The sequence below is a fragment of the Panulirus ornatus genome, chromosome 73, assembly GCF_036320965.1.
Source record: "Panulirus ornatus isolate Po-2019 chromosome 73, ASM3632096v1, whole genome shotgun sequence".
Taxonomy (NCBI): Eukaryota; Metazoa; Arthropoda; class Malacostraca; order Decapoda; family Palinuridae; genus Panulirus; species Panulirus ornatus.
In genome coordinates, this window is record NC_092296.1 from 5,248,151 (window position 1) to 5,275,874 (window position 27,724).

Here is a 27,724-nt window from a genome sequence, read left to right on the forward strand (position 1 = left end):
AAGGTCACACGAGGTTAATGTCAGCTGCTTTAGGAGATAATTACAACGGACTAGGCGTCTAGTGCAGGCCGTGAAAGCGATTTCACCCCGACGTAAGGTCGATGTCGGAGGCAAGGCCGTGTGGTGGGACGATGGGGGGGGGACTCGTCCCCACAATACCTCCTCCGGAGGCTCCTCTTCCCTTCCCACCTAAACGTGCGAGTCTTCCCCTCTGCCTCAGGGTTTGGCGGGGAGGCCACCTCAATCCCTGATCCCAGGACCTCGCATCTGTTCCCTTTCCTTCGACAGGATTTCCTCGCCTCACTTTGGTCTCCGCTAGTGTTCTCGTCGTAAGAGTGGTTTACTCTGGTCTTCATTATCCACTGGTTTACTCAAGTGTTAAACCTTGGTTTACTCTGGTTTTCATTATCCACTGGTTTACTCGTGTAAAACCTTGGTTTACTCTGGTCGGGATTATACATCTCCCCAAATTCAGCCATCATTCATCTACTGCTCTTAAATCCTCTTATTCCTCGTCTTTAACTCCGTCTCTTCCTTCACTCCTTTCACTCCCTATGAACACCCACTCTCCCTCCATCACTCTCTCTCTCTCTCTCTCTCTCTCTCTCTCTCTCTCTCTCTCTCACACACACACACACACACACACACACACACACACCCGCTAGCCTCTGTTGACTCGCCACAATCGACCTTTTCAACGTTCATTTCAATATGAGAGACACCAGCGAGGCAGGCCAGCCAGCGCGGGGCTGTGTCCTCTGTTGACCCAGGCTGCCTGGATGGCTGCCGGCATCTGGGGGGGTCCAGTGGATGATGGTAAAGACTTGGGAGGGTTGGGGGAGAGGCCATGTATAATGAACGCGCTGGAGAGGAACCCAGGAGATGTAAACACAATTAAAGCCCGTCCAGACATTCCCTTTCCAGCAGAGGAACTTCTGATCAAATGATCCAATAAAGCTAGATTGACTGATCCTCGTCTCTGCTGGAAAGTAAGTCAAGAGATGCGAGAAGAGAGTTGAGGAAAGTCCTGAGATTCCGCTTCTAGCAGAAGGCTTTCTGATGAGTGTGACCAACTTGAGCCAGCATGACTGACTTGCGTCACTGCTGGAAAGGAAATCAAGAGATGCAGAGAGAATCAAAGAACTTCCAGACATTCCGTTTCCAGCGCAAGACCTTCGGACTAAATGATCAAGTTAGCTATTTCTACCGATTTGCTCGTCTTGCATCGAGCAATTCTTAACTTCCTACGGCGCCCAGAGCCCCCTCTCCCTCCTTCAACCACCACATACCCTTCACGACAACACCCCTCCTTTGTCAACAAGATGCCTTTCCAGAAGGTAAACAGAGGAGGTTATGAAGGCCTCTGGAGGAAGGTCGAGGTCCTGGTAAACATTGGAGGTTAGGTGACGACCTTCAGAGGGGCCAGGTCGAAGACGACCTCACCCTGTTTACTTGTAGAGACGACGAGCGGAATTAGTTGTCTGCTCAACGACCTTACGGGGATCCTGAAGGTAAATTACCGAAGCCTTCCAGGTTCCAGATTGTAAATCACATAACCTTCCAGGATCCAAACAGTAAATCACTGAAGCCTTCCAGGATCCATATTGTAAATCACAACCTCCCAAGGGTTTCCCTGCGAGCTCACCCAATCAGTGAGACTCGCCAACATATCTGGGACCAAAAACGTTGGCGGCAATTGTATTCAGGTGTGTGAGCCAAGCCCGGCGTGAGCATAGCTCCCTCGTGAGCCAAGGGACCTAAGCCAAGCAGGCCTGAGTCCAGTTGCCACCAAGAGCCAAGCAGTCACCCATTTTAGCTCAGATAATGACCTATAATTGTATGATTCCCCCACTCCCACCCAGCCGCCCTCACACACACACACACACAGATGTAAAGAAGTACTTGTATAGTGCAAGTGTGGTGGATGAATGGAATAAAATGACTGAGGACATTGTTAATGCTAACAATATACGTGGATTGAACAAGGTGGATGATAGTACTAATTGTTGAAGAGACGAGGCCCAACGGGTGTAAGACTCCCCCCCCCCTCCCCCCTACACACATCAGCTATTAACCAGGAGGAATAATGAAACATTGCAAGTCTCGAGTGCAATTTCGTTTATCACAACATGAAAATGCACTTGGGACTTGTTCTATTTTTTCTTGTAGTTATTAGCAAACATTGTATATATATATATATATATATATATATATATATATATATATATATATATATATATATATATATATATATATATATATAATCACATAAATATCAATGGAACATAAATGGCACGAAGAGAAACATGCCCTCATCAAGGCCATCTCTCGGACGATGGTAAAAGTAGAGTGCAAGAAAAATACTGAATTCAATTACAGTTCCCCAGGTGTTTATACACCTGACTCTTGGAAGGTGGAAAGGTTGTAGGTAGATGGGACAGGCCAGAGGTGACAGAATTCCACAGCTTCACAGTTCAAGGAGTGAATGCGGTTGATATAACGGTTAAGCCTCGTGTGGTTGGCATTAACACACAAACGAGGGGAAGTAGCAGCTGGGAATAGTGCATTTCCTACAGAGAACTGACATAACACGAAAACAAAAAAATTGTTCATGACACACCCAGCTACCCAAGTCAACCCTCGCCACGTGACCCTCCTTAATCACTCTTCAAACAACAGTTACTGCCAGACAAAGCGGACAGTGGTTGGTCTGTACAGATTGGTGCTGGACGGCGGGACTCATGTGTGATGTTGGGAATTAAATAACTTTGTTAAGTAGTGGCAGCAGCGTCTGATGTGGTGGATTGTCTCCACGAAACATGACGTGCCACATGTATAGAAAATTTACATGTTAACTATAATTGTATGAACCCCTACTGAAGTGCGATTTCACCTTTACAACTTTCATCATGGACCAGTGTGATTGTGTATATATATATATATATATATATATATATATATATATATATAGAGAGAGAGAGAGAGAGAGAGAGAGAGAGAGAGATGGCATTCGGTTGCCTACGCAGTATCAGCTCACAAAAATGCCACTAACACTATAAAACCTTTGTGAAAAAGCAAACAAAATACAAATTAAAAGAACAAGATGGAATGTCAAACTGTTTTGTGTCGCAAGTGACGCGAGGTGAACTTTTCCTAGTTTACCCCGGCGGCGGCTGTGTGTGTGTGTGTGTGTGTGTGTGTGTGTGTGTGTGTGTGTGCCACTTACCCAAGCCTCCACACATCTAGTGTGTGTGTGTGTGTGTGTTTGTACTCCAACGTTCGTTCAACCAGTCCTTATAAACTTTCCACATACTTTCATGTTCAAAATATACCCTCCACAATATAAAGAAAAATATCAGTACAATTCATTATAATATGGCCATTATCAACACTGTGTATACATAATACAGCTGTTGCAAAGGAAAATGTACAAGAGATGCAAGAGCCAGTCATGGCTTCAAAGATCCCAAGCCGTGCACGGAGACCAGCTCTACCAGATCGGGTTACTGGCTTTGAGAGGGTAGGCAATCTGGTTGTTTGGTAGGGAAGGGTATGGTTTAGGAGGGGGAGAAGGTTGAACGGGTGGCTGGGGAGAGTATATAGCTTACGAGGGAGGGAGGGAGGAAACTAAACACTCTGAAGGGGGTGTGTGGGGAGTGAGATATGGATGGCGGAGGGCGTTAGGGTGCAGTGGTGGGTGGAGAGAGAGAGAGAGAGAGAGAGAGAGAGAGAGAGAGAGAGAGAGGTGGAAGGCATCGGTCTACACCTGCTGTATGTTTCCCTCCTGGAACACACACACACACACACACACACACACACACACACACACACACACACACGCTACTCTTGCCTTCCAGCCATTCCAGACATGCCCCCCCCTCACGTTCAACACCCGCAAGAGTACGAGAGACAATCTCTCTCTCTCTCTCTCTCTCTCTCTCTCTCTCTCTCTCTCTCTCTCTCTCTCTCTCTCTCTCTCTCTCTCTCTCTCACGGAAGCGCTATTCCTTCCCCCAGAGACATCTCTCGCTCCCCACACCGTCCATACGTAAGTCTGTCTATCTCTCTATCTCTGGTCAACCGTTTTCTCCTCCGAGGTATCTTCACTACAGTCCCACGCCCCGCCGCCACCTTCACTACAGTCCCACGTCCCGCCGCCACCTTCATCTTCACTACAGCAGTGGTATTTTGTCCTCCAGCACCTCTACCTTGACCACCTTCCTGGCTGCACCCACCACACGTCTGTCATCCAGGCGCACTTCAGTGTTGGCCCAGTGGCTGGCTTCTCCTCGCGCGTCAACACCAAACAGTATACATCAACGTAGGTCCACACGCTGTTGCCAAATAGACCACTAAGTCCGCAGGGTGGTGCCAAATAGACTACAGTGTCCATAGAGTGGTGCCAATTAAACCACTAAGTCCACAGGGTGGTGCCAATTAGATTACTAAGTCCAGAGGGTGGTGCCAAATAGACCCAATAAGCTCACAGAGTGGTGCCAAATAGACCCAATATCCCCACAGTGGTGCCATATAGACCCAATAAGCCCACAATGGTGCCAAATAGACCCAATAATCCAACATAGTGGTGCCAAATCAACACAAGTCCACAGGGTGGAGCCAAATAGACCATATATCCGAAATCTCGTGGGTTTACTTATAAGGTGGAGGTCCAATGTTGTGGACCTCAAAGCACGGTAAGAGATGGTTTACCTCACACAGTCTCGTGCAACATCATACGTACACAGACAATACAGGTTAGCCGACGAGAATCTATATCTAAAATACAAACTAAAATACAAGAGACAACGAGGACACAAGAGCAGGAGGGTTTGAACAACCAAAATATCCGAATGACAAGGAACAGAACCCAAAAGTTCTCGTATTTCAAACAAAAGACCACAAAAGTACACCCAAAATATCGGCACAATACGTAACCACTGGTAAGTCTGTAGCCAAAATATCGGCACAATACCTAACCGCTGGCAGGAAAATAGCCAAAATATCGGCACAATAACTAACTAATAGCAAGACTATAGCCAAAATACCGCAACAAAATACACATCATTAACAAGACTGCACCCAAAATTTCGAAACAATATGAACCATTGGCGCAACAGTTTACATATGTAGACAACACACGCCACATAATAAGGATCTACATACATTAGCAAAACACACACACACAAACACACACAATCTGATTAATATGACATATTTAGAGAACAGATACATCGCCTTTAGAAACCAGAAATTAAGGGAAACTGGTAACTTAAATCACTTACAGCCCTATATGTTACACGTTACAGGGCTAGTTACAGTGCCCCGCCTACCCACCCTCCCCAACCCCTCCCACATTCATAGAAGGGAGCTCAGAGGATCTAAGACCCTAAATCTAAGTCAAAAATTGGACAATAAAAACCTCCAAAGACCCAATGATAACACGGAACATATTTGGTAACTGCCGGTAATCTAACGACCTGTGTTGGGTGTGCAGGATGTGGCGGAGGGAGGGTCGGAGGAGGAGGAGGAGGTGTGTGTGTGTGTGTGGCGAGGGTGGGAGAGGGTTAGTTCCTCCTCCCTATGAAGCAGTGTTGACGACGTGGACAACATACTCTCTGTATATACATTAAAAGTGGCGACACTGCTCGCCACAAAAGGGCGTTCGAGAGGTTGTGTATAAAGAGAGAGAGAGAGAGAGAGAGAGAGAGAGAGAGAGAGAGAGAGAGAGAGAGAGAGAGAGAGAGCCGAGGTGTCATGGTGGTATGCACTGAGAGCCGGGGGTTTGACTATTTAAGTTGAAGCTGGTATGTCAAATTATAGCCTTTTCTCACTCACCTTTTTAAACCCCTGAAGTTACCTCAGCAGCTTGGGGCCTCCCCTCCACACACACGAGAAAGGCGAACACGTAACTTGAAAAAAATACCCACAAAAAACGCACAGGAGAACACACGTCCGATCACCCCAGGCCGGTCAAGGTTTCTGAAGACGGCAGGGAAAAAATACGATTCGAAAGGTTATAAATGAATGAACCCAAAAGATTCGAACGGTTCGAATCCGTGACTTTTTCCCTCTCCCTCCCTTAAGAGATTGGGGGATTGGGGAGGAGATGGTGGGGATCTGATCCCCTTTACCCCCATCTCCTCTCCAACATCCTCCAAAATCCCCAACTGTATATACATATATATATATATCATCACCAATGGTCAATGTAACAGCCAATCTCACCTTAACGACCATTAGCGAACTGGCAAACAGCTATAAATCCTGTCCTCACTGGCTTCTGATTGGCTGATGATTCGGTTCAGTGGTTCAGACCGTTCGCTACCAACGTCATGAAATTCCTCATTGCCCTGAATATTGTGGGAATATTTCTTCTGCTTCGACCCAACGAATATGTCACCTGCTTCGACCCAACGAATATGTCACCTGCTTCGACCCTACGAATATGTCACCTGCTTCGACCCTACGAATATGTCCAGCTCTGAACATGGCCTTTGGGACGAACCGGTCGTAAGATCAATAATTCTAAAATCGTTTTCCTTTTTGCAACTGAAGAGATAATGAGAAATAATGAGGAAGAAGAGAATGTATAGTAGAGTCATAATGGAAATGGAACACCTTGAATTAGAGAATTTCAACTTGAGAAAGATATGTGTTTTTTCTTTTAATGAAATTGGAGAATATTCAAATATCTACGTCCACACAAAGTTGCACATGACATGAACTGCAGGTTAAGTTACATTTGGGTAGGATCCCACCACGAGTGTATGAAGACTGCCCTTCCCGTACGGTACAATTACGTAATTGCATTTAAGTGGGCACGTAACACAGGATTACATTAAGTACGTGTTCGCCTTCGTCCATCACCAACGGCTTTGTAGTAAGGGGGGAGGGGGGGGGAATGATGATAAAATGGTAATTTGACCCCCAGAGTTCAGCTTCATTTCTCTCTCTCTCTCTCTCTCTCTCTCTCTCTCTCTCTCTCTCTCTCTCTCTCTCTCTCTCTCTCTCTCTCTCTCTCTCTCTCTCATCTTATCAGCATCAACAATACCACCGCCACTACACCCCCTTATCAACTGCCGTCCAGCTACTCAGACACACCGCTTATCATCGCATGTCTATATATATATATATATATATATATATATATATATATATATATATATATATATATATATATATATATATATATATATATATATATATTGGAAAGGATCACAATTTTGCGCGTGATCAAGATATTCCTATGAGTCCACGGGGAAAATGAAACACGAAAAGTTCCCAAGTGCACTTTCGTGTAATAATCACATCATCACGGGAGACACAAGAGAGAAATATAACAGTCCTAGCTTCGTCTCTTCGATGTATATCAACTGACTGTATCGTCGTGCTCAAGTGTCGTACCGTCGAGCTCAAATGTCGTACCGTTGTGCTCAAATGTCGTACCGTCGTGCTCAAATGTCGTACCGTTGTGCTCAAATGTCGTATCGTCGTGCTCAAGTGTCGTACCGTCGTGCTCAAATGTCGTACCGTTGTGCTCAAGCGTCGTACCGTCGTGCTCAAGCGTCGTACCGTCGTGCTCAAGTGTCGTAACGTCGTGCTCAAGCGTCGTACCGTCGTGCTCAAGTGTCGTACCGTCGTGCTCAAATGTCGTACCGTCGTGCTCAAGCGTCGTACCGTCGTGCTCAAGTGTCGTACCGTCGTGCTCAAGCGTCGTACCGTCGTGCTCAAGCGTCGTACCGTCGTGCTCAAGTGTCGTACCGTCGTGCTCAAGTGTCGTACCGTCGTAGCTCAAGTGTCGACCGTCTGTGCTCAAGTGTCGTACCGTCATGCTCAAGTCGTCAGTTACCGTCGTGCTCAAATGTTCAAGTGTCGTACCGTCGTGCTCAAGTGTCGTACCGTCGTGCTCAAGCGTCGTACCGTCGTGCTCAAGTGTCGTACCGTCGTGCTCAAGCGTCGTACCGTCGTGCTCAAGTGTCGTACCGTCGTGCTCAAGTGTCGTACCGTCGTGCTCAAGCGTCGTACCGTCGTGCTCAAGTGTCGTACCGTCGTTCTCAAATGTCGCACCGTCGTGTTCAAGATGATTAACATCAGCAATTTTGAAATTAACCTGCAGTTATGTTAATGATAATTAATAACATTTATCGTTCATAACATACTACAATCAAACAACCATTTCAACATTAACCTGAGGCTCTTTAATAAGTTATTAACATTCTCAGTTAATATAAATAAGTGACAATGTTAAACAAGAATGTTCTATAATGAACAGGTATAAATGTGATAGTGAACAGGGACCAATGTTATAATAATAATAATAATAATAATAATAATAATAATAATGATAATGATAATAATAACAATAATAATAATTTTTTTTTTTTTTTTGCTTTGTCGCTGTCTCCCGCGTTTGCGAGGCAATAATAATAATAATAATAATAATAATAATAATAATAATAATAATAATAATGATAATAAAAATATCGTATTTTTTTTGTTGTACTCCCGTTTTCTTTCTTGCGTTGCTGTACCCATAGCCTTATGTATTTTTGCTGTACTTCACAAGTCATGTTATTTTTGTACCTACGTTATGTCATTCCTTGCGTCACTGTACGCAAAACATTGCGTCAGTTCTGTAACTGCTGCATATCTCTTGATCTTGGGATACTGTACCCATGAATTATGTATTTCTGCACCCATTACATAATCTGTATTAAAACACTTATGAATTTTCTGACAAAGGAATCGTTATGAACCTCCTCCGACCAGCCAGAGATAATACAGCGACCAATACAAAATACAAAATACAGTACAAATACATCCAGGGTAGCATCATGGCGTACCAGATATGCACCCAATCTATTACCCGGTCATTTCTTATGAAGATAAGCTGATAACGCTTATCAGTGTGGCCGGGGGGGGGGGAGAGAAGCTGCGGTGGAGACTGGCTGGTGAGAGAGAGAGAGAGAGAGAGAGAGAGAGAGAGAGAGAGAGAGAGAGAGAGAGAGAGAGAGAGAGAGAGAGAGAGAGAGAGAGAGAGAGAGAGAGTGGGGTGGGGGTAGGTCTGGCTGGTCTGGCCTCCCTCACTGTTGGTGATGACACCTTCACCTGCCGTCACCTCTTGTATCACCAACAAAGAGCACCAACACCCTTTATCTCCAGCAATACCAGCGGCCACCTAGTTATCGCCAACAACATTGGCACCACCAACACTGGCACCACCAACACTGGCACCAACAAAAACACTGGGTCTTTGGGACCCTTTCACCTTTGACCCGACCCGCTACCAGTCAGGTCACAGTGCCCCAGGTCATCATACCCCAAGGGTGATACTATCGTGCTCAGTTTACTAATCAGCCTCACAAACGTTAGCCTATCAAGGAGTCTACGTTTCCATGCTGCCGGAAGTAGCGTCTCCTTGGGCTGCAGGAACTTTGAGGAAGGCCCAGGGTAACATTAGCGCTCTTTCATCGAAAATGGTCCAAAATCACAAGGCGCTACAATGGAGGTGCCCAAGAAGCACTTCTTTCTCCAACTTTCCTTGATCTTTTCCTACGCGACTTTCCACCACCTCCTCCCGAACACAGTGTGGTGGAGTTGGCCCTCTCACATGTGTATGACCTTACAATATACCACGCATGCGTGCAACGATACCTCATACCACTACCGTACAACAGTGGCTTACCGCGGAACACCGCATCACCACATCGCCCACTTGACCCCTGACGGACAAGGGTTCACCCTACACCCTCCTGTCACCTCACTGATCAACCACGCCCACCGAACAGAACTCCATTCTGGGGTTACCACATACGACACACACGTGACATTCATACACTACTACTACTCCTCCTCTCCACCTACATCACAAACATCAACACACAGACCGCGAACAAACGCCTCAGAACACCCACCAACACCCAGGGTCACACCAGAAATACGTCCCTCAGAGTCCTCCATAAACCATTCATCTACTCCAAGCTAAATCACGTACGCAAAAAAGAAAAAAAAAGTCTGTCTGGTCACTCATCCCGCTACAGAACTAGCTACAATCACTCCCACAACCTTACAATTACAACCATTTAACCACCTGTACAATGAGACACAAACACGTACAATACACTCGCACCCCCAGCCCGGCATGCACGGTACTCGGTCCCTACCGAAATAAACTTACCCCTGCCTCACACTGCAACAACCTATCCTTCGAAATCACCCCTCCCTCCCTCCCTCCCTCAAACAACACAACAATGACAAAACAATTACACACCAAAATAATCTGAACAAGCACTTCATAACCAGACCTTCCAACCCAGAGAAGTAAAAGCACCACACGAGACATCCATCCTCGTGAAAGTCCAACCCTCAGACATGTACTAGATATCCTTTCCCATCTTGATACGTTCTGGACACCATCCATCAACTTTACCATTACAAACACCCATTACAACCTTATCACACGACACAGAGCACCTACTTCCCAACTCCCTCGTACACACACACACACACACACACACATCACCACACTTCTTGACCTGTGGTCCCGCCTGCTCGACATGTTAGGGGCTTCCTAAGCGCTGTCTGCGCCGCATAGAAGGGCGCCCTGAGGTAATAAGGTGTGTATATATATATATATATGTATATATATATATATATATATATATATATATATATATATATATATATATATATATATATATATATATATATATATATATATATGCGTTGAGGGATGAAAGATGAATTAGTGGGGGGGGGGAGGAGGAGGAGAGGAGAGGGAAGGCCAGGCAGGCAAGCAAGCGAGAAGACAGCATGACACACATGACACTATTACTCCCCCGTCATGACAGCCATCACCCTTGACACCCGTCGTAACTCCATCCCACACCACCACCCCTCCCTCCCTCCCTGACACTTACTATATGCCATCTTCCATCACCCTACCGCCATGTTTCTACTGCCACACTCCTTGCCATATTTCCCGTGGTGACAACAATGCCCCTCACCCTACCACCAAGCCTCTACTAGTTCTCTCACCCTTAAAATCCCCGACACACTGTCTTACACCCTTAACACACTACCTACCTCCCCATCCCCCACCTTTAAGCACCCTGTTTTGCTCTCACACTGACAAACCATTGTTCAAAGATGTCTGGTCTGTACCCCAGCTTTTTTTCTCTTCTTCGCCCTACACCCTGGCTTCCTCACTGGCGCCCTGTCTGGTCCCCAAGCCACAGCCTGGAACCCTGTCCTGAAACATCACCCTGGTGCCCTATACGGCCCTCAGGTTATAACACTCCAAGCAACACAAAGCAATACATGTTACTACTTCTATGCAACACATGGGAGACGCCATATCGCTTCAATACCCGACGTAAACACAACATAACGGAACCCAAACTGGCGGTTGAACACGAAAACAAGTAAATGATTTACGTCGGTTAACGTCAACAGATAAATGATTTACGTCGGGAAATGAAGGAAAACACGTGGGTAAAATTGTACAGGGAATCAAAATGTAAACATGATGTCTCTCTCGCTGAACTGAATCAGAAATCAAGATGAGGGGTCAATATAGGGCTACAGATGATGAGGGGTCATTATATTGTAAGACACTGTAATTCTTGTAAGACAAAGTATCACTTAAAAGCAAGCAAGCAAGGACACACGGAAGGAAGCAAGAAAGAAAAGAGGCAGTCAAACAAGAAGTTCAAGATGGAAGGAAACAAGCAAGCAAGTGATCACAGAAGCAAGCAAGCAAGCAACCACAGAAGCAAGCATGCAAACAAGTGACTATAGAAGCAAGCAAGCAAGTGAATATAGAAGCAAGCAAGCAAGTGACCACAGAAGCAAGCAAGCAAGCGCCGAAATAAAAGCAAGACACAAAACACTTCGACAACAGGAAACACTACATCAACACCAGAGCCAAGATACAGAGGATGCCAAGTGGAAGGGGGGCTGCCAGCTGGGAAAGGGGGGGGGGGTGTTAGGGAGGGGGTTGAGGAGGAGGCGGAGGAGGAGTGTATGTGTGTTCTAGTGCTGGTGTGGCTATGTGTGTGTGTGTGTGCGTGTGTGTGTGTGTGTGTGTGTGTGTGTGTGTGTGTGTGTGTAAGTTACAGACTGGTGTTACACTGGGGGGCTATTGCAGCACCTTCTACTAACCCCCCCCCCCCCCCGCACCCCCTGATTGGCCTCGACCCATGACTATTTCTGTCAGACCTTCATAACAGTGACGCTATTCGTGGACGGGCTTTCACGGTGTCCCCCAGCGAACAGACAGTGGCGCGCCGGCATGTGACGAGACGTCTGTGTCTGTCTCTCTCTGTCTCTTGGACAATCCGCCTGTCTACTGTATATTCTTCCGTCTGTCACAACCGCCTGCTTATGAATTATGGTAAAAAGAAGAAGAAAAAATTAAAGAGTGCATGGGATAGAATGAAATGGATCGACGTGGTGGACGGGGGGCGACGTGCTGTCAATGGGGGCTGAACCAGGGCAAAAATGAAGCGGTCGGTATATAAGTCAAGGAAAAGTGTGTAGGACTTCAGGGTGTGTGGATGGTAGGCGATGGTTTTAGTACTCTATACATGACAGCTAGTGAATGGAGGAGCGCAAATGAGGCCATTGTTCGTGAGTTCCTGACGCCACATCAACGCGTCAGGAAGAAGAAAAATTCACCACAAACACTTGAAGAGAATGTCAGAGAGACGGGCAATATACATCTGTAAACACTTGAGATATAGAACATAATCTTCCTCACATAGTTCAGTAAATATCTGCAATCATTCCCCCCCCCCTCCCCTCTGTATGTAAACATGTACAGGAGAGGGTGGTACACAGACTCGGACAAAGTGTACACACACACACACACACACACACAACAAACAAAGACAAACAAACAAACAAATAAACAACATATCGAGCAAAAACATTCACAACATTATTCAAACATGACTAAATTTCAAGTGATCCGGAAGATTAGGAAGGATGATTGGATTGATGAGGAACGATTAGGTTACCCGGACGAAATCCGTTCATCAAGGAATGATTCGGTTGATCGAGAGAGGAATGATTCGAGTGCACACTATATCGATGCCAGAGCCCACTGTACGGCCTATGCTTGCCTCCACCCATCCGTCACCCACACCATCACAGGGCCCACCTATCACCCACCTATGCCCATGTATTGTACCCACTGTTCGCCCTATACATGCTTCCACCTGCCCTTGCCCCCTACTCCAGACCATCACAGCAATGCTGTGTCTGGACACAGATAGAGGAAAAAAATTTATTTCGATCACACTATCTCCAGTTCACATCACCAGCGTAAACATAAATATAATTTCGAGTTGAATGACTCAAGCAACATGAGATAATGTCTGGTGCATTGTCTCCCTCTCTTCTTCACTGAGGAGGAGGAATACATATGGAGGTATAACAAGAATTGAACTGTTCTATGTGTGTGTCTCATCCGTGCTAGTGTGGGTGGGGGGGGGGGGGGGATGGTTTTCCTTCAGTACTAATCACATTCTAAATGTCTAGCTTTCATGGTGAGGAAAAGTAAGGATTTTTTCCTTTATGGCTTAGCCTTCAGTCTCTAAATTCTACCTCACTAAAGCAGGATATGCGAGTATATATATATATATATATATATATATATATATATATATATATATATATATATATATATATATATATATATATATATATATACGAATAAAGTGCATATGAACGCGCACCTTCATATATATATATATATATATATATATATGATTGGATTTAGTGTTTCCACTGAAAAGGGAGTTCGTAGTGTTGTAAAGTTGGAACATTATTCGCACAGTACGCCAAGAGAATCTGTAATGCGTTCACTTTGCCTCGATGATCGCTGGACCTTGACCTGACCCTCTGGGGTCAAGTTGGGGACGAGATCTTTTACATCTAGCGGCCGTAACGGTGGCGTCGTGCTCGAGGGATCAAACCGTCTTGCTCAACTGGCTCACATCCTTTTATAGGTCAAGACACCGGTTGCCAAGTGTCTCCCATCTTTCCACCACATGTTTCTGTCCTGGAGGTCATATATTTTTTTCCCTCCTTTGCCACATTTATAGTCCTGCTGACCCTCGGGTCGTTCAAGGAACCTGAGGTGGTTTAGTAAGGGGTGACAGTAGTTATGGTGGTAAGAACACGACTCTCTCTCTCTCTCTCTCTCTCTCTCTCTCTCTCTCTCTCTCTCTCTCTCTCTCTCTCTCTCTCTCTCTCTCTCTCCCTCAGTACCTGAGAGGTGTGGGGGTCGTCTTGTATTATACGTGAACCCTAACGACCTAACGACCATCCATCTACACTACACTATGCTAAAGGTACGACCGTCTACCACTACGACTACGACCATGACATCATCGGTACGACAGGAACGACAACCACCACACAGTCTTTATCATCATACATCCTACACGACGACCACCACCATCACCACCACCACCACCATCACCACCATCACCACCATCACCACCATCACCACCATCACCACCACCACCACCATCACCACCACCACCACCATCACCACCATCACCACCACCACCATCACCACCACCACCACCACCATCACCACCACCACCACCATCACCACCACCACCACCACACACCACCAGCGCCAATCACCCTTTCACCACACGCTCATTCCGTTACCACCCATGACCACAGCAGACACCACACCACGACCAACACACCACCACCAAAATCCCCACACCCACCCCCACACCCAGCACGGGGTTGGACCTGGTCCACACTCTCGCTAGAATCGGCATAAAGCACTGAGCTTGGCCAGGATGTGTGAGGGCAACGTGTGAATACCAGCCCCTCACACACACAGCATCCCCACCACTCCGGGGTGACATACTCAATGCTTCTCTCAACACGCAGAACCTCTTCCCAGACCATCAGTAGGACACCAGAGGCTCCTACTGATATAAATAATGTAAACTGTACACACTAATGACTGGAGCCTTGTCGTGCCTTACCTGGGGCGAGGGAATAATGCATCGCAATTGTTTTGTTTACGATTCGAGACAAACATGAGCGGACCTACGTTATGACCTTGTGGGACGGGGGGGTTGGGTTGGTGAGAAGCAGCCGGCTCGCTCTCCCATCTCACACACTCTCTCTCTCTCTCTCTCTCTCTCTCTCTCTCTCTCTCTCTCTCTCTCTCTCTCTCTCTCTCTCTCTCTCTCTCTCTCCCCGCCCTGCCTCCCTCCCCAGTGGCGTAATCTCCCGGGGTTAGCCACTGGGGAGCTCGCTTCTCCCAGCCCCGCCCTCTGCTCCAAGTATTCCTTGAATTGGGACGCGGGGCATCAGCCGTCCATCACGTGACCCCGGCCCACACTCCACCGTGGAATTTTCCGCACATTGTTGTGGGCATTTGTGGGGCTGACGACCATCCTCTCTGTTTTTACTAACTATGGGTGTAAGTGGGCATAGATCTCATATATATTTCATGCTCGAATAAACAGTTATATAAAGGCTTTAATATCATTACCAGGAATGTCCACTAACTCAACCTCCTCTTCATATATATATATATATATATATATATATATATATATATATATATATATATATATATATATATATATATGTAATCAGGATGACATGAATGATTAATAAGAGTTGATAAAGGACGTCAACAGGAGTGATAACCTCTGCAGCTCTCGTATGTGCACCAGGACCAGTCATCATCGGGACTTCTTGCGGGAAAAGGAACGAAACTCGACGGACAATGCATTACGTTTCAGGTGGGTTAAAAATAAACAAATAAATAAATAGATAAAGAAGTTGTGATCGTTGGTGTTATCATTTTAACAATCCGTCACACTATCACCAGCGTCACAACCAACAACAATCCGTCACACTATCACCAGCGTCACAACCAACAACAATCCGTCACACTATCACCAGCGTCACAACCAACAACAATCCGTCACACTATCACCAGCGTCACAACCAACAACAATCCGTCACACTATCACCAGCGTCACAACCAACAACAATCCGTCACACTATCACCAGCGTCACAATCAACCAAGCCGTCACACTATCACCAGCGTCACAACCAACAACAATCCGTCACACTATCACCAGCGTCACAATCAACCACAATCCGTCACACTATCACCAGCGTCACAACCAACAACAATCCGTCACACTATCACCAGCGTCACAACCAACAACAATCCGTCACACTATCACCAGCGTCACAACCAACAACAATCCGTCACACTATCACCAGCGTCACAACCAACAACAATCCGTCACACTATCACCAGCGTCACAACCAACAACAATCCGTCACACTATCACCAGCGTCACAACCAACAACAATCCGTCACACTATCACCAGCGTCACAACCAACAACAATCCGTCACACTATCACCAGCGTCACAACCAACAACAATCCGTCACACTATCACCAGCGTCACAACCAACAACAATCCGTCACACTATCACCAGCGTCACAACCAACAACAATCCGTCACACTATCACCAGCGTCACAACCAACAACAATCCGTCACACTATCACCAGCGTCACAACCAACAACAATCCGTCACACTATCACCAGCGTCACAACCAACAACAATCCGTCACACTATCACCAGCGTCACAACCAACAACAATCCGTCACACTATCACCAGCGTCACAACCAACAACAATCCGTCACACTATCACCAGCGTCACAACCAACAACAATCCGTCACACTATCACCAGCGTCACAACCAACAACAATCCGTCACACTATCACCAGCGTCACAACCAACAACAATCCGTCACACTATCACCAGCGTCACAACCAACAACAATCCGTCACACTATCACCAGCGTCACAACCAACAACAATCCGTCACACTATCACCAGCGTCACAATCAACCACAATCCGTCACACTATCACCAGCGTCACAACCAACAACAATCCGTCACACTATCACCAGCGTCACAATCAACCACAATCCGTCACACTATCACCAGCGTCACAACCAACAACAATCCGTCACACTATCACCAGCGTCACAATCAACCAAGCCGTCACACTATCACCAGCGTCACAACCAACAACAATCCGTCACACTATCACCAGCGTCACAATCAACCACAATCCGTCACACTATCACCAGCGTCACAATCAACCACAATCCGTCACACTATCACCAGCGTCACAACCAACAACAATCCGTCACACTATCACCAGCGTCACAACCAACAACAATCCGTCACACTATCACCAGCGTCACAATCAACCACAATCCGTCACACTATCACCAGCGTCACAACCAACAACAATCCGTCACACTATCACCAGCGTCACAATCAACCACAATCCGTCACACTATCACCAGCGTCACAATCAACCACAATCCGTCACACTATCACCAGCGTCACAACCAACAACAATCCGTCACACTATCACCAGCGTCACAATCAACCAAGCCGTCACACTATCACCAGCGTCACAACCAACAACAATCCGTCACACTATCACCAGCGTCACAACCAACAACAATCCGTCACACTATCACCAGCGTCACAACCAACAACAATCCGTCACACTATCACCAGCGTCACAACCAACAACAATCCGTCACACTATCACCAGCGTCACAACCAACAACAATCCGTCACACTATCACCAGCGTCACAATCAACCACAATCCGTCACACTATCACCAGCGTCACAACCAACAACAATCCGTCACACTATCACCAGCGTCACAACCAACAACAATCCGTCACACTATCACCAGCGTCACAACCAACAACAATCCGTCACACTATCACCAGCGTCACAATCAACCACAATCCGTCACACTATCACCAGCGTCACAACCAACAACAATCCGTCACACTATCACCAGCGTCACAACCAACAACAATCCGTCACACTATCACCAGCGTCACAACCAACAACAATCCGTCACACTATCACCAGCGTCACAACCAACAACAATCCGTCACACTATCACCAGCGTCACAACCAACAACAATCCGTCACACTATCACCAGCGTCACAACCAACAACAATCCGTCACACTATCACCAGCGTCACAACCAACAACAACCCGTCACACTATCACCAGCGTCACAACCAACAACAATCCGTCACACTATCACCAGCGTCACAACCAACAACAATCCGTCACACTATCACCAGCGTCACAATCAACCACAATCCGTCACACTATCACCAGCGTCACAATCAACCAATCCGTCACACTATCACCAGCGTCACAACCAACAACAATCCGTCACACTATCACCAGCGTCACAACCAACAACAATCCGTCACACTATCACCAGCGTCACAATCAACCACAATCCGTCACACTATCACCAGCGTCACAACCAACAACAAGCCGTCACACTATCACCAGCGTCACAACCAACAACAATCCGTCACACTATCACCAGCGTCACAATCAACCAAGCCGTCACACCACCAAAATGATAGGATCTTCACGCCAACAAAATCAACAGAAGAGAGAAATCCCGTAACTCACAGCAACTCGTAACTCACGTCACATATCCTCTAACTCACAACAACTCATAACGCACTTTACAACTCTTGTAACTCACAGCAACTCGCAACTTGCTTCGCATATCCTGTAACTCACAGCAACTGTAACTCGCTACACATATCCTGTAACTCACAGCACTGTAACTCGCTACACATATCCTGTAACTCACAGCACTGTAACTCGCTACACATATCCTGTAACTCACAGCACTGTAACTCGCTACACATATCCTGTAACTCACAGCAACTGTAACTCGCTTCGCATATCCTGTAACTCACAGCAACTGTAACTCGCTAAACATATCCTGTGAGTCACTTCACAATTTACACCATTCTATAATGATTTCCACTCTCACCATCTTATGTAAATTCCCCTCCCACTCTCAAAGAAAATTTACAAGAGCAGGTAGCACATTTACAAGAGGAGGAGGAGGAAGCTTTTCATTTACAAGAAGGAAAGTCCGTTTACATAACACGTCTTTACATATAGAGGCAGGAAATCTATATATCGGCGAAGGTCTTCATTTGCATACGAGATTCCATTTAAAAAAAATAGGGGGACTGTGGTTACGTATATATCTAAGGAAATCTTCTTCCTCAGATACGGTTTTAGGAGACCTAAAGAACTAGTTTCTTTATAAGGTTAGGTTCTTAAAAGTACCGAGACAAGAGGGGCATAGAGAGTGTTTAAAGGGGGAGACTTGTGCGTCCTGGTAAAAGGTATGACTTTAAGGTTAAGGGATAGACAGAGGGTCGCGGGCTGTCCTGGAAAATACAGAGAGCCGGGTTAAGTTCAGCTGTTAGCAGCCTACACAATGCCTGCCTGCGCCTCTGGTGGGCGTATGGCTAATGTAAACAGCTGAGGAGAAGAGGTCACCAGCTGACCCGCTTACGGCAGCAGGTGTAAGACCAAGACCAACTGATCCAATTCTCCCACCCCCACCCACCCCCACCCACACACACACACACACACACACACACACCCACACACACACACACACACACACACACACACACTTCCCCTCTCCTCTCCTTTTTCCTTCCTATGGGACGCCACATCAAACATCTCTGCCGGTCCCTTGGAAGAGACGTGTCTGTCTTGAGATTTTTGTCTCATCCATTTCGACGTCTGTCTCTCTCTCTCTGTCTCTCTCTCTCTCATATATATATATATATATATATATATATATATATATATATATATATATATATATATATATATATATATATATATATATATATATATCTCGATGACAAAATTCCGACTAAGAGAACTTTTGAACTTGGATCAATAACACATTTAAAACACTGAGTTGTTCATAAAACACGTCATTTCCGGATTATAGAAAACGAACATTCATCACAAAGCGAAGAGAACAAAAAAAAAGTCATGTCATTTCCTCTCTCTAGTGTGGCTCGGAGAAATGTTTATGTACGCTTGATTCCTTCTTCAATGAGTTATCTTCTTCCTCATTAATTGGACGACGAAGGAAGGCACCAAACTGCAGAATAAACTCAAGACATCATTCTCTTTTACCACTTCAAAATTCTGGGAGAAGCAAATTACGCCGATCGATACACAGCACTTGACCCCCTCCCGCCCAAACCGCACCGGCACCAACCACCAGCCCTCCGGGCAGACACGGGAAACTTACTCCTTCCCTCACACTCACCAACTCGTTACTTACATATCCCCAGCCTTGCAGCTACCCTCTACCCCCCCCCCCCCCCAATCCTTCCAACTACCCTCTACCCCCCATCCTTCCAACTACCCTCTACCCCCTCTAAACAAGACACTGACGACCATATAACAACCGTAATGACTCAACAAGCACGTAAAAACAACTGCCTCTCCCGCCCTGTCTTAAGCACCACCCTATCGTATCTCCATCTGACACTACACTCCCCAGGAATGTAAGAGTTACAAATTGTCTGCGTTCTGTACACCGTCTGCGTCTCCACCGTTACAAAAACTGACTCAGCATATCCACTGTCCTTCACTCGCCTCACACAAACACATACACACCATGAACACACTTCTTGATCCCGCCCAGTGGACGTGGACGACTTACTGAGTGGTGCGGGAGCCCCATAGAAGGGGATCCTGTGGCAGGAAAGCATATATATATATATATATATATATATATATATATATATATATATATATATATATATATATATATATATATATATATATGTGTGTGTGTGTGTGTGTGTGTGTGTGTGTGTGTGTGTGTAAGGCCAATCAAGTGGATTTCCCAAGGGCTTTGTCACATGAACAATGAGGACCTTACATCATGCCCAAGTAATATTACACAATGCTCGTGTGGCGTCATAAAAAAAAAAAAAAAACTATAAAGGACATCCTGAGGCCTTATATTGTGCACCTGAAGCCTAATAGAATGCACTCAAAGTTTTATAAAGTGCACCTGAAGCCTCATGAAATGTTCTTAAAGTCTTTTTAAGAGTTCTTAAAACACCCGAAAGTTCCTAAACCTTATAGAGTTCTCTTCACGCCTTATAGAATGCTCTGGGAGTCTTATGAAGTGTACTTAAAGCCATGCAAACTATTTTTCAAGCCTTATAAAGCAACTTAAAAGCCTTTACTTGACACCTAAAACCTTATTAATGCTCTAAAGACAGCTCTCATAAGCCTTAGAGCGTTATCAAAGCTTTATCAAGTACTCTTAAAGCCTTATTGAGGCTCAACATGTCTTAAAGAGTTCTATCATAAGCCTTATAAAGTGCCCTTACAGCCACTCAAACTGCTCTTACAGTATTTCAAAGTGCCTATACTGCTCTATCAAAATGCTCTTCAAAACCTTTTATGGTATCTATAAAGCTCTTAAAACCATTTTGGTCATCATGAAACTATATCTAAACGCTCTGAAGACTTTCTATAGTCCCTATACAGCTTATATTGTGCTCTTGGATCGACTATAGTGCCTCGAATGCTTTATAACAAGCTCTCACAAGGATGATCAAAACACACACACACACACACACACACACACACACACACACACACACACACACGTCGAGTGGGCCCCCTTCAGGGATCAATCATGAAGTCATCGTTCCTTGGCTGAAGGTAATCATGAAAGTGGACAGAAAGTCTCCCGTCCCCACTAAAACAAGAGGGATAGAGGGACCGGAGAGTGGATAGATGACTGAGGGCCTGTTCAAGGTAGTCAAAGGAGTGATGTAGTATATATCTTTTATCAGTAAAACACGACGTACAGAAGAGGTGGCTAGAGGATAGAGACTAGATGGATGGAGGGCCTCTCTAGATAGAGGAAATAAGGGTGAAAAATGGATAGAATTGGGAGATGGATAGAGAATCAAGAAGAGATGGAGGGGCTGGTTAGATGACAAAGGGAAAATGAGGATCGGAGGTTTGGAAGACCGGGTGAGAGGAGTCGAAGACAAGGTGGGAGTCAAGGTCGAGGTGGCCAAGTTCCCACTTCAGGTCTTGTCTTTCCTCCGAATCTGTTAGCCATGTGCCCAGTTTCAGGTCTCGTACTGCCACAAACCCCACCACTGTCTACAGTCAACACCCCTGTCTGCAGTCCACACCACTGTCTACAGTCCACACCACTGTCTACAGTTCACACCACTGTCTACAGTACACACTACAGTCTACAGTCCACACCACTGTCCATAATCCCCATCACTGTCTACAGGAAAACCTTAAGTTACACGGCAGTACAGAAGTAACAGAACAACTCATGTAACATTACCTGAAACCCATCAAGTTTATTAGCAGTCATCTAACGATGTTCTTAGAGTCGACATTAACATGAATAGCAATGATTAAAGACCTTTATCCAACCAGTAATCATCTACAACCTCTTCATCTTCAGTATGACAACATGACCCCAGTTCACAAGTTAGGTCATCACCCACGACCATCAGGTCAACTTGTCCCATATTTTTTCTCGATTTCGTTAATTTGTTCGAGAATTATAGATGATCATCCTCTTGATCAGTTCGATAATCATTAATGACCTCTATAACTTGCCCGTGGATCATCCAATGATACCCCATTAACTTTGAGGCGGCTCGTTCTAATTCACTATTCATGTCCTATATAGACGTGGTGACTATATCAGTCAGAAAGTCGGCCACACCCAGACACCGCAACCGGCCCGGTGTAATCACCTAGCAATTGGCAGTGACCTCGTGTGACCTCACGTGACCTTGATTTACCACACGTCAGAGAATTCAGCACGTGGACATATTCGATCGTAAACGGCAGAGGGACCTGCTTCATGGGGTCTCCCACCAGCGAACGATCCTGTATAGTTCCCAAGAGACCGTCATTATCTCCCTGGCCTGCACTCGTTCTGCCGTTACCATCCGCAGAATGGCAGGTTCCCAGGCTGTACATGGACAACGCTGCAGCCACCACCACCTGTATCACACGAAGCAGGTCAACCTGCCTCATGAAGACTTACTGCAAACATTGGATCTTGGACGCCAAGCTGCCCATGGCGTCTGGACGCGTCCGTTGTGTGAAGCAAGACCATGACGATTCTCCTTTTAATAGCAGCCCCGTCATGTGACTCCAGGATTCTTACTTTTCTGGCAATGCTTTGTGGGGCCTCATCTTCCTTCTGCAGGAGTCACGTGAGACACCACCACCACCGCCTAGCATGAAAGGTGGTTAGAATTAGGGAACCTACGGCCACGCCCTCCTGCACCAAACCACACAAATGGCAACCGACCACTAACTCACAGACTCATTACGCCTCTCCTGTAGAAGCTCCATGAGACTTGGCAGTCATACGCCTCTCCAGCGGAATGACTAGCCACATTTCCCACATTTACAACAGTACCATTGGAACCCACATTTACAACAGTACCATTGGAACCCTCCAACTTCAACTCGCTTATGCCGAATCCTTGCTCCATCAGAAGCATCTAACCGTTGAGCCAAATTACCTCTGACTCTCCCCATTAAAGCACTGTATTGCTCCTCCTGCCTCCGTACCCATTAAAGCACTGTATTGCTCCTCCTGCCTCCGTACCCTTGTCTCAATCCTCACAACTACAGAATAAACATTAGATACTTCAAGGTAATCATTAAAACTATCAGTTACCAAAAGGTAATCATCAAAACTATCAAATCGCCAAAATGTAATAACTGAAACTATCAAAATACCGAAAGGTAATCATAAAAACTATTATATTACCAAAATGTAACAACTGAAACTATCAAATTACCAAAAGGTAATCATGGAAACTATCAATTACCAAAACGTAATCAATAAAATCATTAATCACCACAAGGTAATCATTAAACCTATTAATTCCCAAAAGGTATTCGTTAAAACTATTTACCGTCCCACGACCTTGTTACATGTGTACTGCCCTCTAACATGGCGATCGTTAGCCAAGACTGGTAATTGGAGCTGTGCATTACACCCCCCCCCCCACCCGGTAATTCTAGAAGCAATTACCTAAAAGCCATTAACCTGAACAGTAGTTACTTATGACCTCGTTATTATGAGCGGTAATAACCATCGACCCCGTTAACTTGAACATTAATTAACCGCAGGCTTGTTAAATTCAGCCCTAAGTACCCAATGAGCTCGTTCACTTGAACGGTAGTTATCCATGACTTTCGTGTAGATCACCACTAACTATCCATGACCTCCTTCACCTGAGCAATAGTCATTCACAACCCCAATTATGGATTAATGATTATTAACGAACCTCCTAATTTGAAGAGTAATTAACCTCGACCTCATTAACTGGAATGGTAACAGTTAGATAATGAACCCGTTAAATGGAACTGCAAATCACATGGTTAATATTGCCTGGTTAACATTTTGTTTGTATTGCCTGGTTAATATTACCTTGTTATCATTGTCTGGTTAATATTACCTTGTTAATATGGCCTGGTTAACATTACCTACTTATTACTGTATGATTAACACTGTCTGGTTAACATAACCTAGTTACAACTGCCAATTTAACATTATCTTGTTAACAATGTTTGGTTAACATAACCTAGTTACAACTGCCTGGTTAACATTACATTGTTAACAATGCCTGGTTAACATAACCTAGTTATAACTGCTTGGTTAACATTACATTGTTAACAATGCCTGGTTAACATAACCTAGTTATAACTGCCTGGTTAATACTGTCTGGTTAACTTTACCCGGTTAACATCATCTGACCAATACTGCCTGGATAACTTTAGTTAATACTGCATGGTTAACATTTCTTGGTTAACACTGCCTCAAGTGTCTGTGGAATGGAAGGGTGGGTCTGCGGTTGGCTCCCCACGGATTCCCCGAAGGAGAGGACAAGAGTACGTGGGGAGAGGACACGAGGGAGCGGGGAGAGGACAAGAGGGAGTGTGTGGGGGGGGGGACAGAGGGGAGTGTGGTGGTGGTGTGAGGCTGGGGAGCATGGTGAGGGGTGTGGCTGGTGTGTGGCTGGGGAGCATGGTGAGGGGTGTGGCTGGTGTGTGGCTGCTTTTTACGAGTATCTCGTAAGTGCGTTTATGGGGGGGGGGGTCCTTGGGATACGGGATGTGTTCGGGATGTGAGCCACTTGCTTTATGATGTTGGGATGGTGTGAGGAGGAGGAGGAGGAGAGAGAGGGGAAGAGCGAGGTGGGAGTGTATTCGTCCACGTCCTTCGTCAGGGTTCGCTGCTGTGTGTGGTGTGGCACAGAGCGCCACACAGACTTGATGCCCGCCTATCAGCCATCAGGGCTGCTACTGAAGCCGCTGCCTCCGCTTCACGAGGTCAGCTTCTCGTAGGGAGAAGCTGAGGTTTACATACGGAGAGGGAGAGGGAGGGAGGGTGTGTGGGTGGGTTGATGTGATGGCCGTTCCGTTCCTCCGTTCCTCGTGGTCTGGGGACGACAACAACATTACCAAACACTCGTCCCTCCAGCCAGCCAGCCAGCCAGCCAGCTTCCTGCACCTCGTCCCTCCCTCCCTCCTTCCCTCCTCCTGACCCTTCCTTGAATCTTGGCTGACGTAGACACCCTCACTCTCTAGCAACGCACTCTGATCTCTCACGCTAACGCACTCACCACACACACACACACACACACAAACACACACACGCATGAGTGCATACACTTCCTCTATGTCCAGTTCAAATAGATCATTCTAAACAGGCAATGACACACACTTTAACGACCAGTAAACACGCACATCTGTCGCTACTTAACAGCCGCTGTTACTTCGATAGTCAGTCATGTTTGTCACAAGTGTGGACGAAAGCCATGTTTACACACGTGAGTTGACGTAAACCCAGGCTGGGGCAGTAGGGTTGAGGAGCCCGTCCTGTGAGGAAATGCCAAAGAAGGAGTGTGTAATTACCTACTTGTCATCACGTCTTTGGGCAGTACAGAGGGAAGGATTTGTAATGTACTCGTGGGGCTCCGGCACCTGGACATTTTGTGCCATCAAGGAGCCTTCTACACCTTCGTACACAGCTACGATTCACGGTCACTATCCTGTCTAACCTAACTCTATGTCTCACCTCTGTGTCCTCGCCTCGTTAATAACCCATCTGTACAGCAGGAGGAGGAGGAGGGGACAAGGTACGCTGCGTCTTCATCATACCTCCAACATAAGCAAGTTATTTCCAATTACCCAGACCTGCCTCCCCTCCCCCCCCCTCCCTCCCTCCAACCCCCCCCCACCACCCTCCTCCAAGCCTTGAGACTTATGACCTGATTACACCCCCCCCCCACTACACCCTCCCTTCCCCCAACACCACAAGCCAGCCTCCCACGACCATAAGTTATGCAGAGTTCTGGGGTAGAGAGAGAGAGAGAGAGAGAGAGAGAGAGAGAGAGAGAGAGAGAGAGAGAGAGAGAGAGAGAGAGAGAGAGAGAGAGAGAGGGGGGGGAGGGAGGACTCCTGTATATCCACACCAGTCATGTGGTTCCTCCTTGATAAGAAGCGATTTCTTATCTCACACTGAGGGACTGAATCATGTTGGTTGTCCAGGCATCTGTGTGGGTTAAAGGTACTCATCCAGCGCATGAGGAACTCCACACACACACACACACACACACACACACACACACACAAACACACACACACATCTATGAAGTTGTGTGCAGAGGACGTTCAACAGATGGGGGGGGGGGGGGGGTACAAAACAGCTGCCCTCCTCGTACAGTACAAATGTGTAATTATATACGACTCTACATCTTGCTTACCCAACATTGCCACCAGAAATAAAGCCATCCCTTCTCTTAAACAAGTCACACCACCGCCACACCAGTGGGTCACTCTACCATTATGTCCTTATTAGTAGTTAAGACTACTGACAGTAATGCCAGAGAAGTGTGGATACCCTAAGGGCCAGCGTTGCCATATAAGGACCCTAACCATACAGTCCACTGTTGCCAGACCATCCTAACTACTGCCAGACTTGGTGAGGTGGGTGCCTGCTGCATGAGCAGTGGTGCCAAACACCCTACCACACCTACCTACCCTGTTAGTACCACCTAACTACACATGACTGAGGGGTAAACAATGGTTCCCCCCTTTAATCACCTGTGACCTTTACCTCTCATTAGCATAGAATTATCGTCCTTGTATGGAGAGTGCTTGTGTTGTCTAGGTCAAATTACAGACAATTTGCTTGTAATTACACAAGTGTTTGGTGAACGCCTAATGACCATTTCATCCCAGAGTGAAACCTCAATATGAATCGTTCCCCAAAAAGGAAGGGGGGGGGGGGCAATTAGATGCTTTGCTATGGTTTAATCATAGAGGTAATTGATGAACTGCTTGGTCCTAATTACGATCAATTATAAGGACACGCACGCCGTGTCTAGTTCTCCAGTTAACAGGGCCAGTTAAATGACATGATTAGGACGCCCCTGTCTTGTCTCATGCCAGTTACGAACATGACAATCACCAGTTCATCGCAATCCACTCGTTACTGCCCTGTACATGACCCCAGACAATAACAAGAATGACCCTATTCCAGAGACAGCGGTTCTTAAGGTAAACTACAAGATCACAGGACATACTATACAGGTTCTACAAGTAAACCACACAATACTAAGACATACTATATAAGCCTCAGTGAGGGTATTCTATGATCATGGAGTGTTATCAACAGAATTTTGCAGTAGACTTGTGGTGCCTGAGGTATACTTCAGGCCTGAA

General features: G+C 46.0%; 1 protein-coding gene across 13 annotated transcripts in view; it reads right to left on the minus strand.

Annotated features, from left to right (window-relative positions):
- The window catches only part of Atpalpha (sodium/potassium-transporting ATPase subunit alpha), a 201,627-nt gene that overhangs the window by 165,165 nt on the left and 8,738 nt on the right, over nt 1-27,724 (minus strand). The window contains exon 1 of one of the 13 annotated variants that reach the window (XM_071661208.1): nt 5,835-5,980. The exons of 8 other annotated variants lie outside the window; for them this stretch is intronic. The gene's annotated coding sequence lies outside the window, so the exon portion shown is untranslated. Of the gene's footprint in view, nt 1-5,834; nt 5,981-27,724 lie in introns of those variants that run through there. 4 more of the 13 variants (XM_071661201.1, XM_071661207.1, XM_071661210.1 and 1 more) reach the window with 4 other exon arrangements.